The sequence below is a fragment of the Oncorhynchus keta genome, chromosome 10 (genome assembly GCF_023373465.1).
Source record: "Oncorhynchus keta strain PuntledgeMale-10-30-2019 chromosome 10, Oket_V2, whole genome shotgun sequence".
Lineage (NCBI taxonomy): Eukaryota > Metazoa > Chordata > Actinopteri > Salmoniformes > Salmonidae > Oncorhynchus > Oncorhynchus keta.
In genome coordinates, this window is record NC_068430.1 from 18,334,287 (window position 1) to 18,344,452 (window position 10,166).

At 42.4% G+C, this 10,166-nt stretch overlaps 1 long non-coding RNA gene across 1 annotated transcript; it reads right to left on the reverse strand.

Moving 5' to 3' along the window:
- Positions 1-407: 407 nt before the first annotated feature.
- LOC127932158 (uncharacterized) lies at positions 408-9,883 on the reverse strand. The gene is made up of 3 exons (XR_008144397.1): positions 5,105-9,883; positions 4,756-4,974; positions 408-3,662 (listed from the first exon to the last, which is right to left on the reverse strand). It is a non-coding gene; the product is annotated as an uncharacterized LOC127932158 (long non-coding RNA).
- Positions 9,884-10,166: the final 283 nt, after the last annotated feature.

Genomic DNA, 10,166 nt, shown 5'->3' on the forward strand with positions numbered 1-10,166 from the left:
CCTACTGCTGTCTGTCTGCTCAGGAGTTTTATTTTTAGCATCAGTTATTACACACTCTGCACTAGCCTCACTGATTTACTGGCCCCTCTCTCACATCGGTCTGTTCTGATGAGAAAGGTGTTTGACTATTATACATCCTAGGGAGCTGCTATTTAATTTCAAATCAAATGTTTCTTGTTACATGCTCCCGAGTGGCGCAGCGGTCTAAGGTACTGCATCTCAGTGCTAGAGGCATCACTACAGACCCTGGTTTGATTCCAGGCTGTATCACAACAGGCTGTGATTGGGAGTCCCATAGGGCGGCACACAATTGGCCCGGGTTTGGCCTGGTTAAGCCGTAATTTGTCAATATGAATTTGACTTGCCTGACTTGCCTAGTTATATAAAAAATAAAAACATTCGCTAAATACAACAGGTGTAGACCTTACTGTGAAATGCTTACTTACAAGCCCTTAATTAACCAACAATGGAATTTGGGCCTTGTCTTAACAAAGCATTATATCCTTCGTGTGGGACTCATTAAATAAAAAATCTTTGTCCAGAAGCTCTTTTCGGTCATAAGAGAGGGTAGCTGCAACATTATGTACCAAAATGAGTTACAAAAAAATATAAACATAAAAATAGCACAGTTGGTTAGGAGCCTGTAAAATGGCAGCCATCCCCTCTGGCGCCATTATAGCCTTAATGCGGTTTTATGCCCGTCTTTTATTTAAAGCTTCCCATCATCGCGCGTGGAGTACGATGGGAAGTGTCACTTTGTCCTTCTGAAGGGGAGCCAGAGCCAGCCCATGGAGGTTGCAGTGAGTCAGCAGGTTCTGAGGCTGCATGTGAGGATTTTCTCTCTCTTTTTCTTACATATCTGCCTCCCCCTTTCCCATCCCTCACTCTCTCTTCTTCCCTGAACAAATCTCCTCTCCTTTTTCAGGCATGAGACTTGTCATGTCCCACGCTCTCTCTGATCTGGTGGGATGATGTGTGTGCTTCATGCCTCATTGTTTTTCATCCCAGCTCAGACAGTAGGTGTCTGCTATTTGTGCTACTGTATCTTACAGCTATCCAGTACCTCAGGCAGTGGTGGTCGGTGCCATTTAAGATGAGGGAGGATGATTCTTTTGTTAATGATCATGGCCTTATTTCCATTACAGCATATTAGATAACTGTCATTCATATTTCATTCACCCAGCTCAATGTAACAGCGATAGATTTAGGTTACTACATGATACTTAAATTATTCCTGTACCCATCATAAGATTGCTACAACCTAGCCTATGAATGAGACTTTACAATGTAGGTACACACAGGTTGAGAGAATTGTGCGTAATCAAGGTGACAGTGATACATTCAATACCGCCATGCACACTCTTGCCTACATCTAGTTGATCTAGGGTGTAATCATTAGTCTCACAGTTGCAAACAAGAGTTTCCATTGGACAAATTCAGGTATGTTTATCTTCGTTCCATTTTCTAAGAAACGTTTTTCAACAGAATCAGTGGAATGAATACACCTCTGATCACACACAAACACAGTTCACTTTCATAGCAGCCACATAAAAACAGCATGATCAATTTTCTCATTGTATATATAATTCCTTTTTGCAACAATCTATCAAGTTCAAGTTCTCCTCTTCTCACATTTTCCCTTCGCTTGTAGACTGTGACCAGGCGAGAAAAAAAAACTTTCCAAGTCAAACGTTCATATCATGACTGCTAACTGCTACACACAGTCTACATCGTTGTCACGTCATAGTCAACATAGCTACTAGAACTAACACGTTAGTAAACCCGCTACAATCATGCAGTACAGTTTAGCAGTTACACCAGCGGGCTCCGGTGGCAATACATTTATAAAATCAAAAGCTTAACTTGACTTGGAAGAGTTCCAGTGGTGGATAGCCATAGCCACCTAGCTAACCTAGCACCCCTTTCTCATTGAGCTGTGTGTTGGAGTAGGCTAAAAAAGTGAAGAAAGAAATACAACTAAATATAGCTACCTCTCTCTCTTGCTTCTCCTTCACTTTGGAAGAAATTGATTTGTTCAAAACTTTATTTCTCTCTTTGAAAAACCCCCTCAGCATATGTTATGCACTGCAGTGCTAGCAAGCTGTAGCTTATGTTTTCAGTACTAGATTCATACTCTGATCCTTTGATTTGGTGGACAACATGTCAGTTCATGCTGCAAGAGCTCTGATAGGTAGGAAGACATCCTCCGGAAGTTGTCATAATTACTGTGTAAGTCTACGGAAGGGGGTGAGAACCATGAGCCTCCTAAGTTTTGTATTGAAGACAATCTACCCAGAATTAAAGTCAATGTACCCAACAGTTGTCACAGTGACATTCTATTGAAATGGATACTTGCATACTACCCTGCATGAATCTGCAGATAGCTAACCAACCAGGTTCTATGTTAGCTAGCTGACATTCGGCTACAACTCACAAAGCAAATGGCTCTGAGATATGAATAATAAGATCATACTCATAACATTAGCTAGCGAGCCAGCTAGCTAACAGTACACTTTAACTTGAAATGAAAATGACTTTCTGTTGGTTTACCGTGTAATATCTGTAAACGTAGCTAGCTGGACTATCTTATCCGTATACGTAATGGATGGACGCCTCTTCCTGTCACGGATGCAATGGTTGCCCTTAGTTTGAAGATGTAATCCGGAGACAGGTGTTTTCTCCATCTCCTTAGCTATCATACTCTAATTCCACTGATTTCAAAACTCGGTCCAGAAGGTGGAGAGCAACGCTTATGCAGTTCTACTACTCGATACATTTAAAAAAAGCCACGTTAGACAGGATTACCTGCACATACTGACCAACTCAAATAGACAGAAGCGTGCTATATGGCAGACCAATCTGAACTCATCTCTTGGCATGTCCAGCTCGCTCATTAGCTCAGCCAATCATGGCTAGCGGGAAGGTTGCTGACTTTTTCTGTGGCTAAACCAACTAGGCTCTTAATTTAAAACCTCTAGGGTACGGGGCAGCATTCTGAATTTTGGATGAAAAGCATGCCCAAATTAAACTGCCTGCTACTCAGGCCCAGAAGATATGATATGCATATAACTGGTAGATTTGGATAGAAAACACTGCGAAAACCTGAGAAAAATCCATTCAGGAAGTATTTTATTTGTTGGTTTTGTAGTTTTCTATTCAATGCCATTACAGTATCCATTGACTTAGGACTCCATTTGCAGTTCCTATGCCTTCCACTAGATGTCAAAATCAAATCAAAATCAAATCAAATTTTATTTATATAGCCCTTCGTACATCAGCTGATATCTCAAAGTGCTGTACAGAAACCCAGCCTAAAACCCCAAACAGCAAGCAATGCAGGTGTAGAAGCACGGTGGCTAGGAAAAACTCCCTAGAAAGGCCAAAACCTAGGAAGAAACCTAGAGAGGAACCAGGCTATGTGGGGTGGCCAGTCCTCTTCTGGCTGTGCCGGGTGGAGATTATAACAGAACATGGCCAAGATGTTCAAATGTTCATAAATGACCAGCATGGTCGAATAATAACAAGGCAGAACAGTTGAAACTGGAGCAGCAGCACAGTCAGGTGGACTGGGGACAGCAAGGAGTCATCATGTCAGGTAGTCCTGGGGCATGGTCCTAGGGCTCAGGTCAGTTGAAACTGGAGCAGCAGCATGGCCAGGTGGACTGGGGACAGCAAGGAGTCATCATGTCAGGTAGTCCTGGGGCATGGTCCTAGGGCTCAACATTCTTTAGAAATTGTTTCAGGCTTGTATTCTTATAAATGAGGGAGTAAGACCAGTCTGAATGAGTGGACCCTGACGTGTCACAGAGCTTTTTCATGTGCAATCCCGAGAGAGTGCATTTCTTGTTTACCTTTTATATTGACAACGTTATTGTCCGGTTGAAATATTATAGATAATTTAGGCTAAAAACAACCTGAGGATTGAATATAAACATCGTTTGACATGTTTCTATGAACTTTACGGATACAATTTGGATTTTTTGTCTGCCTGTTTTGACTGCGTTTGAGCCTGTGGATTATTGAAGAAAACGCGCAAACAAAACTGGGGTTTTTGGATATAAAGAGACATTATCGAACAAAAGGAACATTTATTGAGTAAATTAAGGTCTTCTGAGTGCCACCATATGAAGATCATTAAAGGTAAGGGATTAATTTGATCTCTATTTCTGATTTTTGTAACGCTTCTGCTTGGCTGGTACCTGGGCTATGTTCTCAAATAATCGTAAGGTATGCTTTCGCCGTAAAAGCATTTTAAAAATCTGACACCGTGGTTGGATTCACAAGAAGATCATCTTTAAACCTATCTAAAATATGTTTTGTTTTCTGAATTTTTCTAAATGAGTATTTGTGTATTTGAATTTGACGCTCTGAAATCTCACTGGATGTTGGCCAGATGGGACGCTAGAGAGGTTAAAAATTAAATTCATATTTACAGATGGCATACAAGAAGGCACATGAAAGTTCACATGTTCCAGAAGGCATTTCTGCCCAAAAACGCATTTTGATTTAAAAAGAAAAGTTGTAGTGATCCGCGACATATGCCTAGTTTCCTGAATTGGGTCACATTTGTAAAAGGAAAAAATACTATTGAATTCATTTTATAATAAGGCTGTATATAGGGCAGCAGCCTCTAAGGTGCAGGGTTGAGTAGCCGGCTGGTAGCTGGCTAGTGATGGCTATTTAATAGTCTGATGGTCTTGAGATAGAAGCTGTTTTTTAGTCTCTCGGCCCCAGCTTTGATGCACCTGTACTAACCTCGCCTTCTAGATGATAGTGGGGTGAACAGGCCGTGGCTCTGGTGGTTGTTGTCCTTGATTATCTTTTGGCCTTCCTGTGACATTGGGTGCTGTAGGTGTCCTGGAAGGCAGGCAGTGAGCCCCCGGTGATGTGTTGGGCAGACCGCAACACCATCTGGAGAGCCCTGCGGTTGCTAGTTGTCCTCCGGCTACACTATAGTAATAGGCTACTGTATACCTTCATTGCAAACAGTGTGTTTTAATCAATTATTTGGTTACATTAATATATTTAGTATAGTTTTATCTAAAAATAACTTTTTCAATGTTGCACTATTGAAAAAAAAGTAATTCAATAAGGATGGTCCTACCCCTTCTCTGACGATCCTCCAGTAACCTCAGGGATTCAGTGATGTTAATTGGTAGAAGAGTTGAGTAGTTGTGTGTAGCTCAGTGCAGCCAGTGAGATCACTGCAGAATGTGTTTTCCTGTTGTCGGTCTCTGATGTACATTCATAGGCCTATACACTTCAGCAGTCCCTGTGACCTCAGCACCGTTTCATCCTTCCGCTGTGAAAAACATCAGATTTAATTAGCCTGTCAGGAGAAGAGCAAGTTTAAATCGGTGCTCATGTAAACTGGGACATTTGATTAGTGTCACGTTTGTTTATATTTAAGATGATGGAGAGTTATCACAAGGGCCAGCCTCTACAGTTGCTCTACATTTTAGCAGACGCTCTTATCCAGAGGGACTTAGAAGTTGAGTTCAAACGTTCTCATACTTTTTTCATAGTGGTCCACTGTGGGAATCAAACCCACAACAAATAAAGGACATTTTTCAAGGGGTTGATATATTTTTCACATGTGAAAATCAAGTCTGACATTTTAAAGTAGAAATGACTAACTTCAGAAGCCTTTTTAAACCTCAAATACACAACACGTTTTTAACCCTCCTGCTGTGTTTCGGTCGATTTGGACCGATTTACAAGTTCTCTCTGAAAAATGTAGTTAATTTAATCTGATTGTCATAAGGTTCCATGACTTAACATTTTGGGTGTTTTATTTAACTTTTGTACACCTGTGGTGTTCCCGGTCAAAAATGACCGGTCATTAGAAATGAATGGGTGAGACTACACTTAGTGTATGAAATTGAGTTCAGGCAAATTCCCATTCCTCATTGAGCACACGTATACACACACACCTCACTTCCCTTCTTGGCTTCCATGGCAACCCCCAGGGGAACCTTTACCCAATAGAATCTTTCCCCCACTGGAACCACAATCACAACATTGTTTCAATAATATCTAGAACTTTTCTCGCAGCTCCGGTATGTAAAGCTTTTTGAGGCCTTGCTCACAATACATTCTGTGGCAACACTGCGTGCCGGAGGGAAGGCAGGTGTGCGTAATGCTGGGGAGCCTGGCGCTCGCCAGGGAGGGGGGGGCTGGAGCAGGTGTGACAGTAGGCCTGTAGGGAAGATAGGCCATATGGAGATGTTCATATTGAAACATATTATATATTTTTTAAGTTCCTAACTTGTTTGGTAAGATTAGTACAGATTTTCTCAGGGGAACCCACATGGGGCCTGACTCCAAGTTTGGGAACCACTCTACTAACCTCTCCCCCTGCTTGCTTCCTCTCTCTGTCTCCTCTCTCGGTCTCCTCTGCTTCCTCCTGCATGCCTGCAGCCTGCCTCAGCCTCACCACTGAGAGCCACATGCTCACATCACTGTCTCCCAGTAGCTCTCTGCAGGAGTCACAGGACAATTTTAAAATGGCCTTTTGTCTGACATCTAGCAAACACACTGTCAGCAGCGTCTCTAGTGGCCTACCTTAGCGGACTGTGAGCTGGGGTAGTTCATATCACATCTCAGGTCCGTGCTGCATGAGGGGGGAGTTAGCTGTTTGAGAGAGTGGTGAATGTGCTGCTAAAAAGGCAAATCTGGGGACGCAGGCTAATATAACAAACAAACCACTGTTTATGATTCCACTGGTTCGCAAAGAAGTTGGCGCGATTAAGCTCCGTCAGATCAAAAATATAAGCTTCCTGAGCTTTGATCAATGCTGGGAGCAATATTTAGATATTGATTTTCTTTATTGTGTACAAAATATATATTTCTGTTATTATTTTTTTCAAATTAGAAAAATAACTAAGGTCCAGACCTCTGTTTTCATATGTAGTTACGGCCATAACTTAGATATATAGGCAATGTACGGGATTATTTACAAGATAACCAAGGCCAATGTATGTGTGAATGACAGTCTCATGTAATCTCTCTTTTGTATGTAGTGTGTGACTGTGAGATGGGTGAGGTGTCTGCAGCCTGTTATTACACCACAGTGCTACTTCACCCCTGATGCCTGACACAAAGATATCTCCTCTATCATGATGATGGTCATGAGCACAGCAACAAACAGTATCTCAAATCAAATCAAATGTATTTATATAGCCCTTCGTACATCAGCTGATATCTCAAAGTGCTGTACAGAAACCCAGCCTAAAACCCCAAACAGCAAGCAATGCAGGTGTTGAACCACGTTGGCTAGGAAAAACTCCCTAGAAAGGCCAAAACCAAGGAAGAAACCTAGAGAGGAACCAGGCTATGAGGGATGGTCAGTCCTCTTCTGGCTGTGCCGGTTGGAGATTATAACAGAACATGGCCAAGATGTTCAAATGTTCATAAATGACCAGCATGGTCAGATAATAGGTCTGGGACAGGTAGCACGTCCGGTGAACAGGTCAGGATTCCATAGCCGCAGGCAGAACAGTTGAAAATAGAGCAGCAGCACGGCCAGGTGGACTGGGGACAGTAAGGAGTCATCATGCCAGGTAGTCCTGAGGCATGGTCCTAGGGCCCAGGTCCTCCGAGAGAGATGAAGAAAGAGAGCATTAGAGAGAGCATACTTAAATTTACAGAGGACACCGAATAGAGACAGGAGATGTACTCCAGATATAACAAACTGATCCTAGCCCCCAGACACATAAACTACTGCAGCATAAATACTTGAGGCTGAGACAGGAGGGGTCAGGAGACGCTGTGGCCCCATCCGATGATACCCTCGGACAGGGCCAGACAGGAAGGATATAACCCCACCCACTTTTCCAAAGCATAGCCCCCACACCACTAGAGGGATATCTTCAACCACCAACTTACCAGCCTGAGACAAGGCCGAGTATAGCCCACAAAGATCTCCGCCACGGCACAACCCAAGGGGGGGCGCCAACCCAGATAGGAAGATCACATCAGTGACTCAACCCACTCAAGTGACGCACCCCTCCTAGGGACGGCATGAAAGAGCACCAGTAAGCCAGTGACTCAGCCCCTGTAATAGGGTTAGAGGCAGAGAATCCCAGTGGAAAGCGGGGAACCGGCCAGGCAGAGACAGCAAGGGCGGTTCGTTGCTCCAGAGCCTTTCCACTCACCTTCACACTCCTGGGCCAGACTACACTCAATCATATGACCCACTGAAGAAATTAGTCTTCAGTAAAGACTTAAAGGTTGAGACCGAGTTTGCGTCTCTCACATGGGTAGGCAGACCATTCCATAAAAATAGAGCTCTATAGGAGAAAGCCCTGCCTCCAGCTGTTTGCTTAGAAATTCTAAGGACAATTAGGAGGTCTGTGTCTTGTGACCGTAGCGTACGTGTAGGTATGTACGGCAGGACCAAATCAGAGAGATAGGTAGGAGCAAGCCCATGTAATGATTTGTAGGTTAGCAGTAAAACCTTGAAATCAGCCCTTGCCTTGACAGGAAGCCAGTTTAGGGAGGCTAGCACTGGAGTAATATGATCAAATATTTTGGTTCTAGTCAGGATTCTAGCAGCTGTATTTAGCACTAACTGAAGTTTATTTAGTGCTTTATCCGGGTAGCCGGAAAGTAGAGCATTGCAGTAGTCTAACCTAGAAGTAACAAAAGCATGGATTAATTTTTCTGCATCATTTTTGGACAGAAAGTTTCTGATTTTTGCAGTGTTACGTAGATGGAAAAAAGCTGTCCTTGAAACAATCTTGATATGTTCGTCAAAAGAGAGATCAGGGTCCAGAGTAACGCCGAGGTCCTTCACAGTTTTATTTGAGACGACTGTGCAACCATTAAGATTAATTGTCAGATTCAACAGAAGATATTTTTGTTTCTTGGGACCTAGAACACTCATCTCTGTTTTGACTGAGTTTAAAAGTAGAAGGTTTGCAGCCATCCACTTCCTTATGTCTGAAACACAGGCTTCTAGCGAGGGCAATTTTGGGGCTTCACCATGTTTCATTGAAATGTACAGCTGTGTGTCATTCACATAGCAGTGAAAGTTAACATTATGTTTTCGAATGACATCCCCAAGAGGTCATTGACCAAATACTTATTTTCCATCATAATTTGCAAATAAATTCATAAAAGATCCGACAATGTGATTTTCTGGATTTTCTTTTGTCATTTTGTCTGTCATGTACCTATGATGAAAATTACAAGCCTCTCTCATCTTTTTAAGTGGGAGAACTTGCACAATTGGTGGCTGACTAAATACTCCCCCCCCACTGTATAGTGAAAACAATAGTGATCCTAAAACAGAACCTTGAGAAACACCAACATTTACAGTTGATTTGTCAGAGGACAAACCATTCACAGAGACAAACTGATATCTTTCCAACAGATAAGATTTAAACCAGGCCAGAACTTGTCCGTGCAGACCAATTTGGGTTTCCAATCTCTCCAAAAGAATGTGGTGATCGATGGTATCAAAAGCAGCACTAAGGTCTAGGTGCACGAGGACAAATGCAGAGCCTCGGTCTGATGCCATTAAAAGGTAATTTACCACCTTCACAAGTGCAGTCTCAGTGCTATGATGGGGTCTAAAACCAGACAGAAGCATTTCGTATACATTGTTTGTCTTCAAGGCTGCGCAACAGCCTTTTCTAAAAATTTTGAGAGAAATGGAAGATTCGTTATAGGCCAATAGTTTTTAATATTTTCTGGGTCAAAGTTTTGGCTTTTTCAAGAGAGGCTTTATTACTGCCACTTTTAGTGAGTTTGGTACACATCCGTTGGATAGAGAGCCGTTTATTATGTTCAACATAGGAGGGCCAAGCACAGGAAGCAGCTCTTTCAGTAGTTTAGTTGGAATAGGGTCCAGATTGCAGCTTGAAGTTTTAGAGGCCATGATTATTTTCATCATTGTGTCAAGAGATATAATACTAAAATACTTGAGTGTCTCTTTTGATCCTAGGTCCTGGCAGAGTTGTGCAGACTCAGGACAACTGAGCTTTGAAGGAATACGCAGATTTAAAGAGGAGTCTGCAATTTGCTTTCTAATAATCATGATCTTTTCCTCAAAGAAGTTCATGAATTTATTACTGCTGAAGTGAAAGCCATCCTCACTTGGGGAATGCTGCTTTTTAGTTAGCTTTGTGGTAGTATCAAAAATGCATTTCGTATTGTTCTTA